We start from the raw sequence: 16,951 nt of genomic DNA on the forward strand, positions 1-16,951 counted from the left end.
ACACGTGTACTTGTTCATCTTTATCGGGTAGCCACGTTTGACCGCCTAACAAATGTTATCACAAAGCGCAGTACGCGCCTGCATGTATCGGAAGTTTCTCGAATGTTATCGATGGTTCCATCCGCTGTCTGTCGCCGAACCTCGTGTAATCTGATTTCATGTATACGCGACGCGAATGGCGTAGATACTTCGTGAAAGACACGCGGGTCCCAGCGATTTCTCTAGAATATTCGACAACTGATCTATAAAAAGCCGACGCGCTTGACCCGCTGATCATATTTCCGACGATTGCCAACTGGGTTGACTTCTGTTGTTGTGCTTGGAGTGTAACTTCCTTTTGTGGGCACAAGTCCGCCCAATAAAACGCTAGTTTCACCATCCACCGTTTTGCTTTCTTCACCGTCACTACCACGTCACATCTGGTGGAGGTCCTCATACGTCCATGTACCGAATGCCCCCGCAAAGCCGTGATCCAAGCCCGAACCACGAAGACAACACCACCGTCGCCGAGGACCAGCGAGCTAGCCGCAGGTTGCAATGACTGCCACCGAAGCACGTACGTTTGCCTGAGAGCACCAGGAAGATCGTTATCAAGTCAACGACCGCAACGGCAGCACTAGCGTCCCCCATCGTGCTTCAATAGCCTAGAGAGCCACCTACCTTCCGTGGAGCTTCGTCGGAAGATCTAGAAACCTGGCTGGGAACTTTCGAAACGATCTCGGTTTTCAACAACTGGACCACTGAGGACATGCTGCGCCACGTGTACTTTTCCTTGGAAGATGCCGCGAGGATATGGTTCGAGAACCGGGAGTCGACCCTTACAACTTGGGAGCTGTTCCGAAGTAACTTTCTGCGCAGATTCACGAGCATCGTCCGGAAAGAAAGGGCCTAGGTTCTATTGGAAGGTCGAGTACAGCTACCAAACGAAAATAATGCCATCTTTACAGAAGAAATGAGCCTCCCATTCTTCCACACCGACCCGGAAATACCCAAGGAGAAGAAAGTGCGCCTACTCATGCATCGCGTGAAGCAGGACCTATTCTCCGGAATGGTACGAAGCCCACCTAACACTGTCGACCAGTTTCACCAGCATCGAGAAGACACTGGAAATGCGGAACCGGCAATTCAACCACCGCACGAACTCAAAAAACTACGCCGGAGTTCAATCATTGGCCACCTACGACCTGCGTGAAACTATAGGAGCGGTCGTGCGGGAGGAGCTACTGAAGCTGTTCCCTTCATCACAGCCTCAAGTCGCTTCGATTTCAGACGTCGTACGTGAGGAGCTCCAACAACAACTCGGAGTACTCCGTGGATCGCCGCATCCTCTGGCGCAAGCGATGATGTACGCCGCTGTAGCCTGCCATCACCTTCCCCCTCGCGCCCACGGCAGGGCCCAGTGACGCCACTGTTCCGTCATCCACCACCACCACCACCACCACCGCCACGAGCATGCCAACCCTTCCCGCACGCAGCATTCCAACGAATACTGACGTTTTGCGCGCCCCCGACCACCGTCCACTTTGCTATCACTGTGGTGGAGTCGGAAACATCTAGCGCAGTTGCCCTTACCGCGAGATAGGACTGCGAGGGTTCGCCATCGACGCACCGCGCCCACAGCAAGGTGAACGCCCCCGTGACATTGCCGTCTGTCTCCCTGCCACACAGTGGAGCCCTCGACGACCTTCCCGTTCGCCGTCACCAGGCCTCTACCTGTCGCCGCAGCGCTGTCCATATACTGGCCCAGCCCGGCGTCGCTCCCTCAGCCCATACCCGGAAAACTAAAGCCAGCAACCGATGGAGGTGCGGTTTCGACGAACACGTCGAAAAGTCTGTTTTGGGGGCATATAAACGAGACGACACCACCCCTACGGAGCCTGAAAGTCAAGACTACGCCGATGAAAGATGACTTGACGACGTGACGTTCCAACTTCAGTTCAACATGACGTAGCCGTGATCCGACACCAAGACCTAACTGCAACAAAAGATAAAGAACAACCGATCTCGACGTGCGTCTCGATGGCAACGCAGTCGCCGCCTTAGTCGATACAGGAGCCGACTACTCCGTGATCAGCGGACCCATCACCGCCCAGTCGAAGAAGGTTAAGACTAAGATTTCATGGGAAGGCCCTCAAATTCGGACCGCTGGAGGACACCTAATAACGCCGACTTGAATAGTGCACCGCAAGAATTACCGTTGATGACCGGACTTAACCTGCAACTTTCGTTATCCTTCAACAGTGCTCACGAGGCGTAACTCTCGGCATGGACATTCTGAATCAACACGGCGCAGTCATCGACCTGAAGTCGAAGTCGATAACGCTATCCGAAGACTAAGCCATACCGCAAGAGAGCTCTCGTAGTCACCAGGCCTTGGGTGTGCTCGAAGATCAAGTGAGCATCTCGCCTCGGACCAGCATTATTATTTTCGTGGGTACCGGAACACCCGCTGACGTAAAAAGCGTCATCGATGGCGACCAAAGTCTACTACTCGACCGTGAAATTTGCGTCGCAAGAGGGATCACTCGACTCTATGGAGAGAAAGCGGAAGTGATGCTAACCAACTTCACGCAAAAGTTCAAGCGCATCAACAAGGGCACGACAGTCGCGTACATCGAGGAAGTTGTAGAAAAGAGCAATGCGTTTGTTGTCTCGGATTCTGTCGCATCTACCGCGACGACCATAGTTCCGGAACCAGACTTCGATATCAATCCAAGAATCCCCATTAGCAAGCAGCAGCAGCACAGAACTCTTTTACGACTGTACAAAGGATTGCTTTTTGACGACACTGAGGATTCGACGAACACCAGTGGCAAAGCATCGCATAATAAACGAATAATGCGCTCGACCACTCCGCCAGATCCCCTACCAAGTTTCGACCCGAGAACGTGAAGCTTTAGGCAACAAGTCGTTGAAATGCTGCGCGACGACGTCATGCAGCCGTCAAAAATTACGTGGGCATCTCGTGTAGTATTGGTGAAGAAAAAGGATGGAACCATACGTTTCTGCGTTCATTATCATCGACTGAACAAGATCACGAAGAAGGACGTGTGCGCCCTCCCACGGATAGACGACGCATTGGATCGGCTCTGTAATGCTAAATACTTCACGTCAATGGACCTCCAAGTCTGGCTACTGGCAAATAAAAGTCGATGAGAGAGATCGCGAAACAACCGCGTTCTTCATGCCAGACGGCCTCTATGAGTTCAAGGTTATGCCATTTGGACTGTGCTTGGCACCTACAACCTTATGGCGCATGATGGACACGGTTTTAGCAGGATTGAAGTGGCAGAACTGTCTTGTTTACTTGAATGACGTTGTCATCTTCGCCGTAAATTTGGACGATCACCTTAGGCGGCTCGCGACAGTACTAGAAGCCATCAAGTCATCAGGGCTCACTCTGAAGCCAGAAAAGTGCCGTTTCGCTTCTGATGAGCTTCTGTTTCTAGGCCACGTCATCAGCAAATCTGGTATCCGCCCCGAACCACATAAGACAGCTGCCATCGCAGAGTTCCCGCAGCCCATCGACAAGAAGGCAGTGCGTGGCTTCCTTGGTATGTGTGCCTACTGCAGGCGCTTCGTCAAGAATTTTTCACGCATTGCGGAGCCGCTGACACATCTGAATAAATTAGATGTCGAGTTCAAGTGCAAAACGCCGCAGGCCGATGCATTTCAAGAACTCAAACGACGCATGCAGTCGCCACAGGTACTTACGCACTTCGGCGAAGACGACGATAGCGAAATCCACACTCACGCCAATAGCCTAGGCCTCGCTGCCGTCCTAGTCCAGAGGAAAGACGGACTTAAATGGGTGATAGGTAACGCTAGCCGTTGACTGTCAAAGTGGAACGCAATTATTCTACAACTTACTTACAACTACATACCTGTTGTTCCGTCGGCGCAGCACCCAGAAGTACTGCACTCCCTACATGAAGATCAAACCGCTGAGCACCTTGGATTCTCCTGGACGCTATCGAGGATACACGAAAGGTATTACTGGCCGCGCCTGGCCGCGCCTGGCCGCCGACGTCGCCCCTTACGCCAAAACATGCCGAGAATATCAGCTACGCAAACAACCACCGACAAAGCCAGCGGTATTCCTAGAGCAGATCAAGCCTCCTTGTCAACCTTTCGAGCAGATCGGGAGGGATTTGTTGGGACCATTTGCGACGTGAACATACGGAGATGAGTGGATCGTCGTGGCGATAGACTACATCACCCGCTTCGCTGAAACTAAAGCTTTCCCAAAAGGTAACGCAGCCGAAATGGCGAAATTTTTTGTCAGGAACATCCTGTTGCGACATGGTGCCCCAGAAGTCCTCATCACCGACAGAGGAACGGCCTTTACAGCAGAGCTAACCCAAGCTATTCTGCAATACAGCCAGGCAAGCCACAGGAGGTCAACTGCCTACCACCCGCAGGCGAATGGTCTCACAGAGCGCCTGAATAAAACCCTCGCCGACATGCTAGCAATGCACGTCGAAGTCGAGCACAAGACCTCGGATGCCGTCCTGCCATATGTAACCTTCGCTTACAACATGGCGGTGCAAGAAAAAACACAGGTCACGCCGTTCAAGCTGCTTTACGGCAGGAATCCGACAACTACACTCGACGCCATGCTGCCGCACGTCTGCGACGAAGAGAATCTTGACGTCACCACCTACCTCCCGCGTGCCGAAGAAGCCCGACAGCTCGACAGCCTGCGGATCAAGAACCAGCAGAGGACCGACAGCCGACACTAAAACCTTCGACGACGCTACGTCGAGTACCATCCCGGCGACAGTGTTTGGGTTCAGACACCAATTCACCGACGAGGACTTAACGACAAACTTTTACGCCGCTATTTCGGACCCTACAAGGTCATCCGACGCATTGGCGCACTCGACTAACAGGTCCTACAAGACGGCATTTTGCTATCACAGCAGCACCGCTCACGACCTGAAATAGTCCACGTTGTGCGACTCAAGCCGTTCTACCAGCTCTAATGATCTTTTAGACTTTGCGTAGCTGACCTTTGGACTTCTTTTTTACTTTGTTTCTTTTTGTTGTTTGGCTACGCTTGTTTAATAAGTGTTCTTTTGTGTTTCGTCGTCTCATGTTTGTAGCATCGGGATGATGTTTTTTTAAGAGGGATGTATTGACACGTGTACTTGTTCATCTTTACCGGGTGACCATGTTTCACCGCCTTAAACATGTTATCGCCCAGTGCAAGACGCGCTTGCATGTGTCAGAAGCTTCTGGAATGTTATCGATGGTTCCATCCGCTGTCTGTAGCCAAAGCTTGTGTAATCTGATTTGATTTGAAGCGAATGGTCTAGCACTTTCTGGAAGACACGCGGGTCCCAGCGATTACTCTGAAACATTCGACGATTGATGTACAAAAAGCCGACGCGCTTGACCTGTTAATCAGATTTCCGACGATCACCGATTGTGTTCGCCGCTATCGTTGTGCTGTAAGTGTAACTTGCTTTTGTGGGCACAAATTCGCCCAAATAAATGTTAGTTTCACCATTCACCGTTTTGCTTTCTTCACCGTCTCTACCTTGTGACAGTACGTCGAGCGTTCAATAGCGCGCGCTCACAACTAAGGCAGCGGAGGTGGAGAAAGAGAAATGTAGATTGTACAAAGTAGATCCGTAGAAATAAGTAATTTTTTTCAAGCTCCAGTAGAATGATATTTTCTTGAAGTATATTGTGTTGTGAAATTATCACTGTGCAGCAATTTAAGATTTCTACGAAGTAGCCCTGTATCTTGATGCGGTTGCAACTTATAATGTTAGCTTGTATGCATTGTACTGCCGACTGTGCTTCCTTGAAATCGAAGTGAACTGTAGATGACTGCTCTGTTCACCTAATTGTAATTACTCGCTGTGAAAGGTTTGTTTGTTGGGATGTACGATAGTAATGACCGGGGTTGTTGGAGAAGTATGGGAGAGGCCTTTGCCCTGCAGTGGGCGTAACCAGGCTGATGATGATGATGATGATGATGACGATAGTATAATCAGAGCTTTATAATGAAGTATGCGTGAGCGCATTCGGACTTTTATTTCACTCTTTTATTATTCTATCTCGTTTGCTTGTGTTGGACTATCCTATCTTTGGTATGCGGCCTTTGTTTTATTGTCCATGGTTACAATTCAGCAGAGATATACTTCGTTGGATACAATTAAGGAATGAAGAAACTTTGTCCACTAAAGTAATAGAGACGAATATTTAAGTACATCTACGCCCCATACCATCCCACCCTTTAAGAAGGAGTCGGCTAGGCTCGAAAATGTCAGGTTAAAAAAAGGCACTTCATTGAAGTTTTTTTAATTGCTGTCTCTGTTGTCTACTCGTTGGTTTGTTTGAGCCAGTCTATACTGCTATGTGTTGTTTACGTAAGAAAGAAGGAGTATAGGGCATCATCCATGATGCCAACTCGAACACTATAAGCACAAAAAACATTACTATTCCCGTTTCTCTCGCGATAACATTGCATGGTACACTGCTTTCGAGCGATTATTTGAGGTGTAGTTGTTACGAAACAGCATATCTACAGCGGTGATCCGCTTGACTGATTGCAATAATTTACCTAACGTGCATCAGTGTCCCTTTGTGCGGGAAAGGAATGACATTACGCACAAAGCCTGGAAGCAATAGATAACAGAAAAATATGTGGGAACAGTAGCGAAATATGAACACCATTTTCGACAGGCTAAAAGCGAAAGTATAGCCCCTGCCACGCGAAAGAGAACAAGCTAATCAGGAAAACTGAGTTTCTAACTGCAGTTCGTAGAGACGCGTGGGAAAGCTTTTCACGCTCAGCGGCAAGGTCCGAGTTCCACTTCCATTCGCTGTCGGATGCATTTCGTTTCACAGAAGTGTGCGCAGTCACGTTCGAAGGCAACGCCCATTCCGCGGGGCTGACCCTGGCGAACAGTGTACCGAGCACGTCTCTACGAGCCGCGCCGAGTCGCGTTGCAAAGCTGGCTGTCAGCTCCCATAGACAGAACCTGCTCTCGGGTACAGACGCATAAAATACATCCAAATGTAAGCAATGAAGTTGCCACGACCCATTGAAGTGGCACCAGAGTGCTTCTACATGTGATTTCAAAAGTTGCCTGGAGAATCCGCCGAATAAGGGCCACTTATGAAACTTGTAAATGTTCTCCCGGAAGAAAACTTCTCATTCAAGATACTAAAAGATATATCCGTGTCACGATTAAACCCGGCAACGCAGCCTTTCATTGAGTTTGTGTTTTCAAATTATTCGCCCTCGTACTTTCATTTGTGAGGCTTGTGATCAACTTGATTGCGTGAGCGATCGTCCCAAATACAATTTAGTTTAATATTCATGCATCATATGTTGACTACCGTAATTATTTCTCATGCCATTGGCGCAGTACTCTGAGCTTTGCCTCTAAGGCTCTGAATGCTTTGTCAATTATTTTATCTTCTGCATGATCATTGAATGACAACGAAACGTCAGGAATGGTGCTACAATTCAGAAATAGGCAGCGAAAAAAAGAATATTCTAGCCTCTCGCGCATTTATGCAGAGTATTTTTAAGAAGGAGGGGTGTTGGGATCTGCCTAACAAATACGCATTAAGAGATGCTGAGCCCCATTGGTCTTTGCCCTCTACTGTGAATAAAGTACAAAGGTGCAACCACTTCTTTTACAGCGAAGCTGTATACCTCTACCGTCCAAGGAAATTTTTGTGTCGTAAGCAAAAAACTCCCCGTACGTGGGCCGATACCGAAGATAGTGCAATACTGGCCTGACCCGCGGCGGCGGTGCCGTTCGCTATTAAGGGGCCCACATGCTTCGAATGGTCATCCTTCTTCACAGAGTGGAAGGGCACTGAGTTTTTTTGTTTTGTTTTTAGACCTAAGATGATGAACATTCAGTCACTCTACTGGCGCGCAAGATACGAGGAGGAGGAGGAGGAATAAACCTTATTTATACAAATGAGCTGGACAGGGAAATCGTCCGAGGTGGACTGCGTTCCTAGTTCGCTATGTAGTGGGCCTGAGCTGATAGCTTGGCCTTGCTTACCTGACGATGCTGGTGTTCAGGGCTCGGGCTTGTGAGCTGGGTCTCCCACTCGCTGCTCGACGGTTTGTCCAGTGATGCGTGGCATGGATGGGTTTTGCGCACATTCCCATACCATGTGGTATAGGGTATTGCGCGCATAGCAGAAGACACACTTGTGAGTACAGCTCGTAGGATACATGGCGTGCAAGAAGGGTGCCGCGCGGGAATGCGCCAGTCTGTAATTTCCGGAACATCACCGCCTTTTCTCCGGTAAGCTTGGGATGTGGGAGTGGGCAGGCCCTCTTGCCCAGGCTGTATTGCGTCAGGATGTCGGCGTATCTTTTCGGGGCGCCATCCTGTGGGTCTACCGTGGCTTGTGAACCCAGTGTGATGGCCCAGTGATTGTTATCTCAGGATGCGGCGTGAACAGCTACATAACCCGCCAGGGACTCGTGTCCGGGGGACCAGACAATGAATATTTCTTGAAAATTGTCTAGTTTCTTGAGGCTGCTCAGGGCTTGTTAGGAAATCCGACCCTTTCGGTAATTTCTTCATGCTGTTCGTGCGTTCGTGATGACTGTGATGGGATCTTTCTCTCGCTTGCCCGTCGTGACCGTCAGAGCTATCGCCGTTTCTTCCGTGCAGTCAAGGTCTGTACTGTTTACCGAGGCGGCTGCTACCTGTTATCCTTGGCCGTTGATGACGCTGACAGCGTGCGCCGCTCTGTACTTGTACTTCGTACTGTCGGTGTATCTGACTTGTCTGTTTCTTGGTCCCTCGTTTACATAGAGCTTACACTCCCGCTTGCCTCTTTTTTTCTATTGTATTCAGTGTGCATGTTTCTAGGGATGCTGACCACCATGGTTTTTTTGCTAAGGGGTAGAGGGACCCGCTGCTTCCTGGATTCATATTCGACTAGGTAGCCTTGTCTTCTAAACATGTTCCTGCCCGTGCTGGTGAAATTGAGCCACTCTATCTGGCTCGTCCTGGCGGCCTCTGCTAGTTCCTCCCAAGTATTGTGGATGCTCAGTCTGAGTAGTTTCTCCGTCGAAGTCGTCCATCGAAGCTGCAGTACCAAATTTTAGGTCTTTCGTATGAGAGTGATCAGTTTGTCCCTCTCGCTGTTCTTGAGATCCAGGAACACTGAGCCGTATCTGTGCTGATCATTTGGGGCTTTTATTAACTTTTTCGTGTCCTGCTATTCCAGGGCGTGCTTTCTGTTAGTCACTCTTCGGATTAGCTCCGCGACTTGGGTAACTGTCACTTGCTGCCCTTTAACGGTGGCGAGACCGGCACCGTCCTTCTGAAAGTGATACCCAGGATACGGAGTACGCCTACCTTGGGTTTGTTGACTCCGTGTAGGGTCAATGTTGGGTCCGGTGTTTCCTGGGGAGGCTGCCCTCTCATTCTCTGCGGATCAGGAGCGCCGACTTTTCCGGGCAGCATGACAGACCACAGTGGTGTAGATAACACTAGGCCCGGTCGATGGCTTCCTACAGGGCGTCTTGTTGTTTGCCCACCGATCCCGTTCACGTCCACATAGTCAGGTCGTTCGCGTACACTGCGTGACGGATACCCTCGATGTTCTCGAAGAGGTTTGGCTATCGCCTCATCGCTATATTAAACAGCAACGGGGAGATCACCGACCCCTGAGGGGTTCCGTCCTGCGGTACTTGAATCTTCTCGGCCCTGAGGTTCCCCAGGTCTATGATCGCTGTTCGACCGTCAGGAGGTCCCTGACGTAGTTCTACTTCCCGCAGTTGATATGTTGTAGGCTGTTAGCACTGCTTAGTGGAGACGTTGTCGAATGCCTCCTTCACGCCAAGGACATGAATGTCAAATATATAAATCCCCGCAGCCCTGCTTATGTCAATAGTTTCCGATCACGTAATAAACGTGTTGCGAGCCTCCTGAGGTAACTTCTTGCATTATGGAAACGGGAATTATTCGATCTTTGTTAATCAAAACGTATTTGCTTACCGCCTTATAAGTCTCAGCATTTAATGCATATATCACTTGCCCTCTACACGAATGGGCATTACAAAATCTACAGCGCTTCGTTTTAGTTTCGAATTTAGCATAGCACGCAAGTGTCTATATAAGGCAACAGCTCACGTAGAGAGAGCGCTTGCAGACGCCCTTTTCATTCCTTTAGGTGCGTTTCACATTCAATTTTTCACATTCAATACTTGACGTGTAATTTTAGCACCAGTGGTCAAACACCGCCGGAACCTGCCTCATGCAGTGAGAAAGAGTAGTAAAGAAAGGAACTGAGCACACCTACAGTTTGCTACCCCGCACTGGCGTAGGGCATAAAGGGGCGCATAGTCAGAAAGAAGGGAACAGAGAGAGCACTAGTAGCCCGCAAAGTTGCAGGTGTATACCAAGTCTAATAAACGGTCACAAACAACTCTTGGCTTCAAATATAACGACGCCCTCGTCGCTTTCTGTGTCAGTGACGCGCACGGCATCAGTCTAATGATTTTCGCTTCTGAACCCATTGTTTAGTACAGTAGGTTAAATGCTCTCCGGAGTGGACGGTGCTAGACGCCCTATGGGGAACAAAGACACAGGAGCTGTTCAATGATTTGTTCGAGTCCCGCAGGAGTCTGATATAGGTACGTCACCGATTCCAATGCTAATGCCACTGCTATTCCAATTCCAATGCTATTTATTTATTTATTTATTTATTTATTTATTTATTTATTTATACAAGTACCTGCAGCGCCACAAGGGCATTATTGCAGGGGGGGACAAATTGAAGAAAAATGAACATGTGAGAAAACTTGGTACAGTAAGCACAGGTGGTAAAAGTAACACAATACGTAACATCGATGAGTCATCTCGACGGCAAAACGGTTTTCAGTGAAATGCGGTGCAAAATTGCAAGACAGAAATGGAAAGTGTACACTGTCACATGAAGTGCAATGCCAGCCAAATGATATAAAGAAAACGGGATGATATACTACGACAGACTGCGTGACAATAAAGACAGAAACTCTGAACGCGTTTTACATTCACCAATGCTCCTGGGATGCATATTCCAGTGTGCGGAAGCGTGCGGAAAAAATGAATTACGGTAGACATCAGTACGACAGCGCATTTCAAGAGCTTTCAGCTCGTGATCACATCGTTTAGAGATGAAGTGGGGAGGGAAAATGTACAAGTCCTTATTTATTCCTGTGTAAGCTTTTGTAAATCGCCGCCCTTCCATTCCCCAATTCAGAAGCAGCATAACAATTTGTTGCATCGGTGTCTAACTGATAGTGATAATATCCTGATATTGATAGTGATAGTGACGTCATTATCCTTAGGTAATGCATATATCCATTGGGTGTTGCTTAGCGTGCCATCTTAATGCGCAAATAAACACTCAAGCTGTTGCTTGGTGATTAGTGTTCTGTGAATTCGACTACTTTAAAAGCAAAAGTTCAAATGAATGACTGCGCGCACTACAAGCTAGAATTTTGCGAGAAAGTTGTAAAGAGGTGTGTTCAAGTGATTCGCTTTCCGAACACTTGCTCGCAAATCACATTTTCTGAAGGGGCAATTAATGAGAGCGTTCGCATTCTCCAGTTTCTTTCGGGGCTTGCGCATCATTCTGCACTTCTGCAGGCTACACGTATATTTATTTCCATCGAGTACAACAAAACTCTCTATGTCTGCGAAATTTAGCGCTATAAAAATAACTCCATCGTCGAGCAACCGACGCTCGGGGCCGAGCTAATTATTCTGCCCATCGTTCTCCCTTTTTTTCTTCGCAAAATAAAATTTGACTGGCATCTTCCTACAATCGACGTCAAGCTGGTTGAATCCCGCAAATGTGAAAACTGTGTTTATTTCCTTGCACTTCGTCTGCTTTCAGGTTTCAGCTTTCAAAAGCACTTTAAGCAGCAAGGCAGCAGCAATGGTTGGAAATAGCTGAAAACAAATGACGCGTTCAAGTACTTATGTAATTAGAGATGAACGAGGCATGCCAAATAATAAACAGATGAACCCCTAGAAAAACAAAGAAGTGGTTCCATGCAAAATTCGCCCTCACTATTTGTTTTCGTTAACCGATCAGGAAAATGTTTGTTTCCTTCCCTTGTTCTTTGTTTAGGAGGCGGTAGCCTGGATATCATTCTTATGACTCCCCTCAGAAACTGTCTGTACTTGTTAGTGCACTGATAAAAAAAAGCATTGAAAAGTTTGCAAATTGAAATTGTTCTGGCCAAATTTACGCGATTATGATTGAGGATGCTCGCTTCATCATGAGTGTCCTCTTGCGGCACTTCTTTCTCTAACGAGACTAGCACGCTTCGCAACACAGTTGCGGACACAAGGCACACCTATTTCTGCCTCATATAAACAGGCACATTTACACAGAAAGCTACTGAGACCGGAAAATGCACACTACCATTTCTTTCTTCCAGACGTGGAAAGAAACTAGCCTAGTTGGAGAATGAAACCCGGCATCAGAGCACCGAAGAGAAAATAATCTTGACGCGAGTATTCGTATTATCGCACTCTTCATCGCAGGAGATCGCACACTATCAGCCATGGACAAAGAGGCTGAAAACAAATTAATTGCCGGAATCAAAACTCAGTCGTCGTACGTCACTTGCGGTTGATTTTTCCCAAGAAGTCGCTGCGGTTATCCCTGAATAAAGAATATAAAGAACAGCGAAGCCAGCAGTGGTTTGTTTTTCTTTTTGTGTCTTCCAATAATGGAGTCATAAAAATTATAGCGATTTCCTGTCCGAGTTCCTGCTGAGACAAGATAGAAAAAGAGGCGCACTGCCAAGGCCTGATATTGTTGGACAAACTAAATTTCAAGAGTGCTACATGATCGTGACCCGCGATAATGCTTGGCTGATTTATTTTACCTTGTTGTGAAGTGCCGAGGAAGTGCCTTCTTTGCTTCCATGGCCTTATAAGTCAGACGATACTATAGTTGAGAAGGGGCTACGCCGCGGTGAAGTTGCTGTAGCCTCTATCCTGTAAAAGCATCTTTAGGTCACCACAGATGCAGTGGCATATGAGTACACAATTTATTACTGGTGCATTTGTGACGTCTTGGTGATACCATTATTACACACATGGAACAGATAAACAGAAATGAATGAATATCGCAGTCTAATTGCCTTATACCAACATGCATTAGGAGTAATCTTTTCGTCAAGGTCGCACCCACATTGCTGGTTTCAAGCTTGCGAGTTTGATTACAGCCTTGGAGATCAAGTTCCGATGGCCGCAAAATGCGAAAACGTTGGTGTGTCGTGATTTTCGAGCGAGGTAATGTGCCTCCGATGAGCAAAATCAATCCGGAACCTTTCAGTGCGGTGTGCCTCATCATCGCTTTTGGCACGTGAAAACCCCAGAATTAGTTTTCAAGTAATTTCGTGCCTTCTCTGGTAAAAGCACTCGCCAGGAGGAGAGGTTTACGCGGTTGGGCAAACACGGCTGTGGTTGAAATCACTGATCCACCTTTAAACATTTCCGTGGTCGTTTTCTATTTGGTGTATGGATCATGCATGCGTCGGCATTGCGTCGCAGAGTGCTCTTATAGACACCAGGCAACACTGCATCGAATGCAATTGGTGCTCTCATTAGAGAAGGGTATCCGGATTAAATATCTCTGTGGAGGGGGTAGGGAGTGGGGCAAAGCATATATGTCAAGGCTTGCTTCTCAGTTGGGGAATATTCTCAGTTGGGCAAAGATGAATCAGAGTATTACCTCGACTGTGGCGCTCAGACATTGACACTGCTTCTGTGATTGCCAGATGCTGCCGTAATTTATTCATGAGACGTACTCTGAAAAGGCTATCGCGAACCGGGCATGACAGTGGACAGAAACAAACAAAACAGAGAAGATGATAATACTTCGCATCATTTCTGCACTTTCCCTATCTCTCTCCTTCCCTTAAATTTGTTATACACGCACATGGATGACACCTGTAATATTTTGTTGAAGTAAGCTACAGAAAGAAGACAAACATCGTGACTTCGCAGAAACATTATTTGTTTCTTCTCGAGCCTAGCAAGAGGCTCATGTATAAGGGTCAGTGTGTGAGTCTGAGTGCGCGCGCGTGCGTGTGTACGCTTGTGCGCGTAAAGCACAAACAAGCAAGAATTCTTTTCTAAATTCCTCGTCTTATTGCTGGGTACATTTCGGCGATGTCGGAAATTTTCGGTTCCCTGTGGAACACATTCTCATACAAACACGCTTTCTGCGGAAGTTCCTGGCCCCGAGATTTGTCTCAACGTGCGTGTCAAATGTCCACGTCAAATACTTTGCCCATCGCCTGCAGTTGACACTAATGGCATTCTCATCGAACATGGAAATGAATACTAAACATGTAACCGCTAAGAAGGTTGCACGAAGCAGAAAAGAATGTCTACGAGCTTTCACAGCAGGAAACAATCATTAACAATTTCTGACGTGCTGTATTCTGATACACAGAAATTACCAGCGCAAAAATGAAATGTTATTAATAAATTTCCAACCAATCTCATCATTAGGTGAATATATTAGTATCCTTTCAAAGAGCCTTCATCTTCTATACAGTAATTTAATGTTTCATGGTGTATTTTGGAAAATTATTCGAAACTCATGTTCATTTACAAAAAGTTGCTATTTATTTTAGCCTCCAGTGGTCCTAGCATGGCTGATATTTTGGCATACCGAGAATTTTTAAAAAATGACGCCTGTTTGCTTTTTAAAACGTAAGATGTCCCTAAACTGATATCACTATCAGCACATGACCACGACACCTGGCAAACCACGAGACAGGCATCCATAAAACCCCTATAATAAAGCACCAGGAAACCTACCTGTCACACGAGAGCGTAAAGACCCCCAGCGCATCAAAGTGAACGCCGCTGGCAGCGCTCCCTTCACATTCCGGGCCCTATAAGGTAAAATTATTCCAATGTGTCTTTATTCCCATCTCCAGACGTCCAATTTGCGTAACCGACGACGCAAGCATTGGGCGGTGACCCGAACAGTTGTCTGAAGATACCAATCAAACGCTCTCCTCGATTATAGGAAGTCACTTTTGTTTGCTTTAAAAACAAATAACATTCCCTGCACTGAGCGGCTTGTCTTATCTAATTGGCTTACAAGAGGCGAGGAGCACGCTCAAGTGGAGAGGAATTCGATGGGGCCGAGCCAGTGCACTGAAAATCGGTAACCGGATGAAGAGGGTGGTGCCGGCGTCTGCGATTGGTCCACTTTCTCGTACTTAGCTTGCGGTGGCTGGTCAAAATCATGGCGGCATGCAAAGGAAGCATAATAATGACGCTAAAACTGATCCTCGGCAAAGAAGAGTTGACCGAACGAGGTCGTAAACGTGCCGAAAGTGCTCAGAAACGTTACACGGCCACGCAAAAAGTTTCGTTGTACTCAAATAAACCCATGCTCTCCGGCAGGTGCGAGTAACCAGTGCCTGAGCGATCGGCGGCAGCCATCTTTTATTCCTTTCGGAACGAGGCAGCCTGCGGCTATTCAGAAAAAAATTCAGTTTTATTCGACATATTAATGTATCCTTCACGCGGACATGTCACTTGGACGCGGTAATTTGTCGCGGTTTTGTGACCTCGTGTGACAGGCAGGTGAAGTGGGTGCAGCCCGAAAACTTTTGACCAATAGCCGAGGGCTAATGGCGAAAAGGCGTCGGATGAGAAATAAGTATATTTCTTTTGTTCGGTCCAATCATGCATAATCAGTGTATGCAAGTAATATCAGATGGGGAGACATCGCGGTTTTCGGGACGTCGTGGGACAGACCGGCGAAGTGGGAGTGGTCCAAGAAAGTTTTTGGCCAATAGCGGATGGCTTATTGCAGAACTAGAATAGAAAAGTTTGGAATAGTTTTACGTTATAGCGCCCCTGTACGCATTTTGTATTTTGATTGCTTCTATGAGCTTTCCAAACGAGCAGAGTACGCGTTAGGTATTCCGATTGCTTCAACGAGCTATCCAAACTGGCACGGTTTGCGAAGACGCGGTGAAGTGTTTGCGCCAACGCCGGTAATATTCAGGATAGCAAGCGGTGATATCCCTGCACAAATGCCAGTAATATCCAGGATGACAAAAAAAGGCAATCGAAGAGAATGGCGTCTTGGATGAACAAACGCAGACGCCCGCGCAAGACGACGAAAGCCACGAAATATGTTGGTTATGCCGCAGCGAGCTCTGGATGCATTATGCATGGCCAAGGGTCTTTCTTTCCCCTTTTGTCAAAACAAATGCAGCTGAACAATAATAAAACAAAAAGAAAGTTCATCATACTAGCTTGTCAAGCCTGATTCGAACAAACCTAATACGCGGCATCCCAACCAGATAACGGTGTGGATTTCCAGGCACTTCCACGTTGCCTCGAACTGCTACCACAGAATATTTTTGGCAATTTTCATAGTCATGAAGAGTACGAACGGAATTCACGTTCGAATAGGCACAGAAGCTCTCGAAAAACTTGTAACACAGCTATTCGCCTCGCACGCCATAGGTGCCACGAAGCGCCTTGCAGCCTATTTCACAACGCAGCCCTGTGTTCTGAGGGCCGACTTCAGGAACAGGAGAATAAAATATGTGGTATGCGCAACATTTCTACGCTCCTTCAGAAAAACGATACTCGCCTCTCTTCATACCCATTCTTAGCATAACGTTACGTTCATGGGAACAGTGCATTTGTTAGTTTTATTGGCTACGGCGTGTCTCACCCGCGTATTTTCTATGCTCGCAAAGTTCCCCGCATTGATCCCTAATAAATTATTGCGCCAGAAGAGGCGTTTGAAGTGCACATTGCAGCTTTATAGCAGCTTTCTATATTTTACCTACAAAAATATAATATACTTTCCTGTATATATTTTAGTCCTGATTACCTATTACACTAAAACAGAACACAATAATACACGGCGCCGAACTCATTCTCATCTGAGAAGTAACAGG

This window comes from Dermacentor variabilis, chromosome 4 (assembly GCF_050947875.1).
Source record: "Dermacentor variabilis isolate Ectoservices chromosome 4, ASM5094787v1, whole genome shotgun sequence".
Taxonomy (NCBI): domain Eukaryota; kingdom Metazoa; phylum Arthropoda; class Arachnida; order Ixodida; family Ixodidae; genus Dermacentor; species Dermacentor variabilis.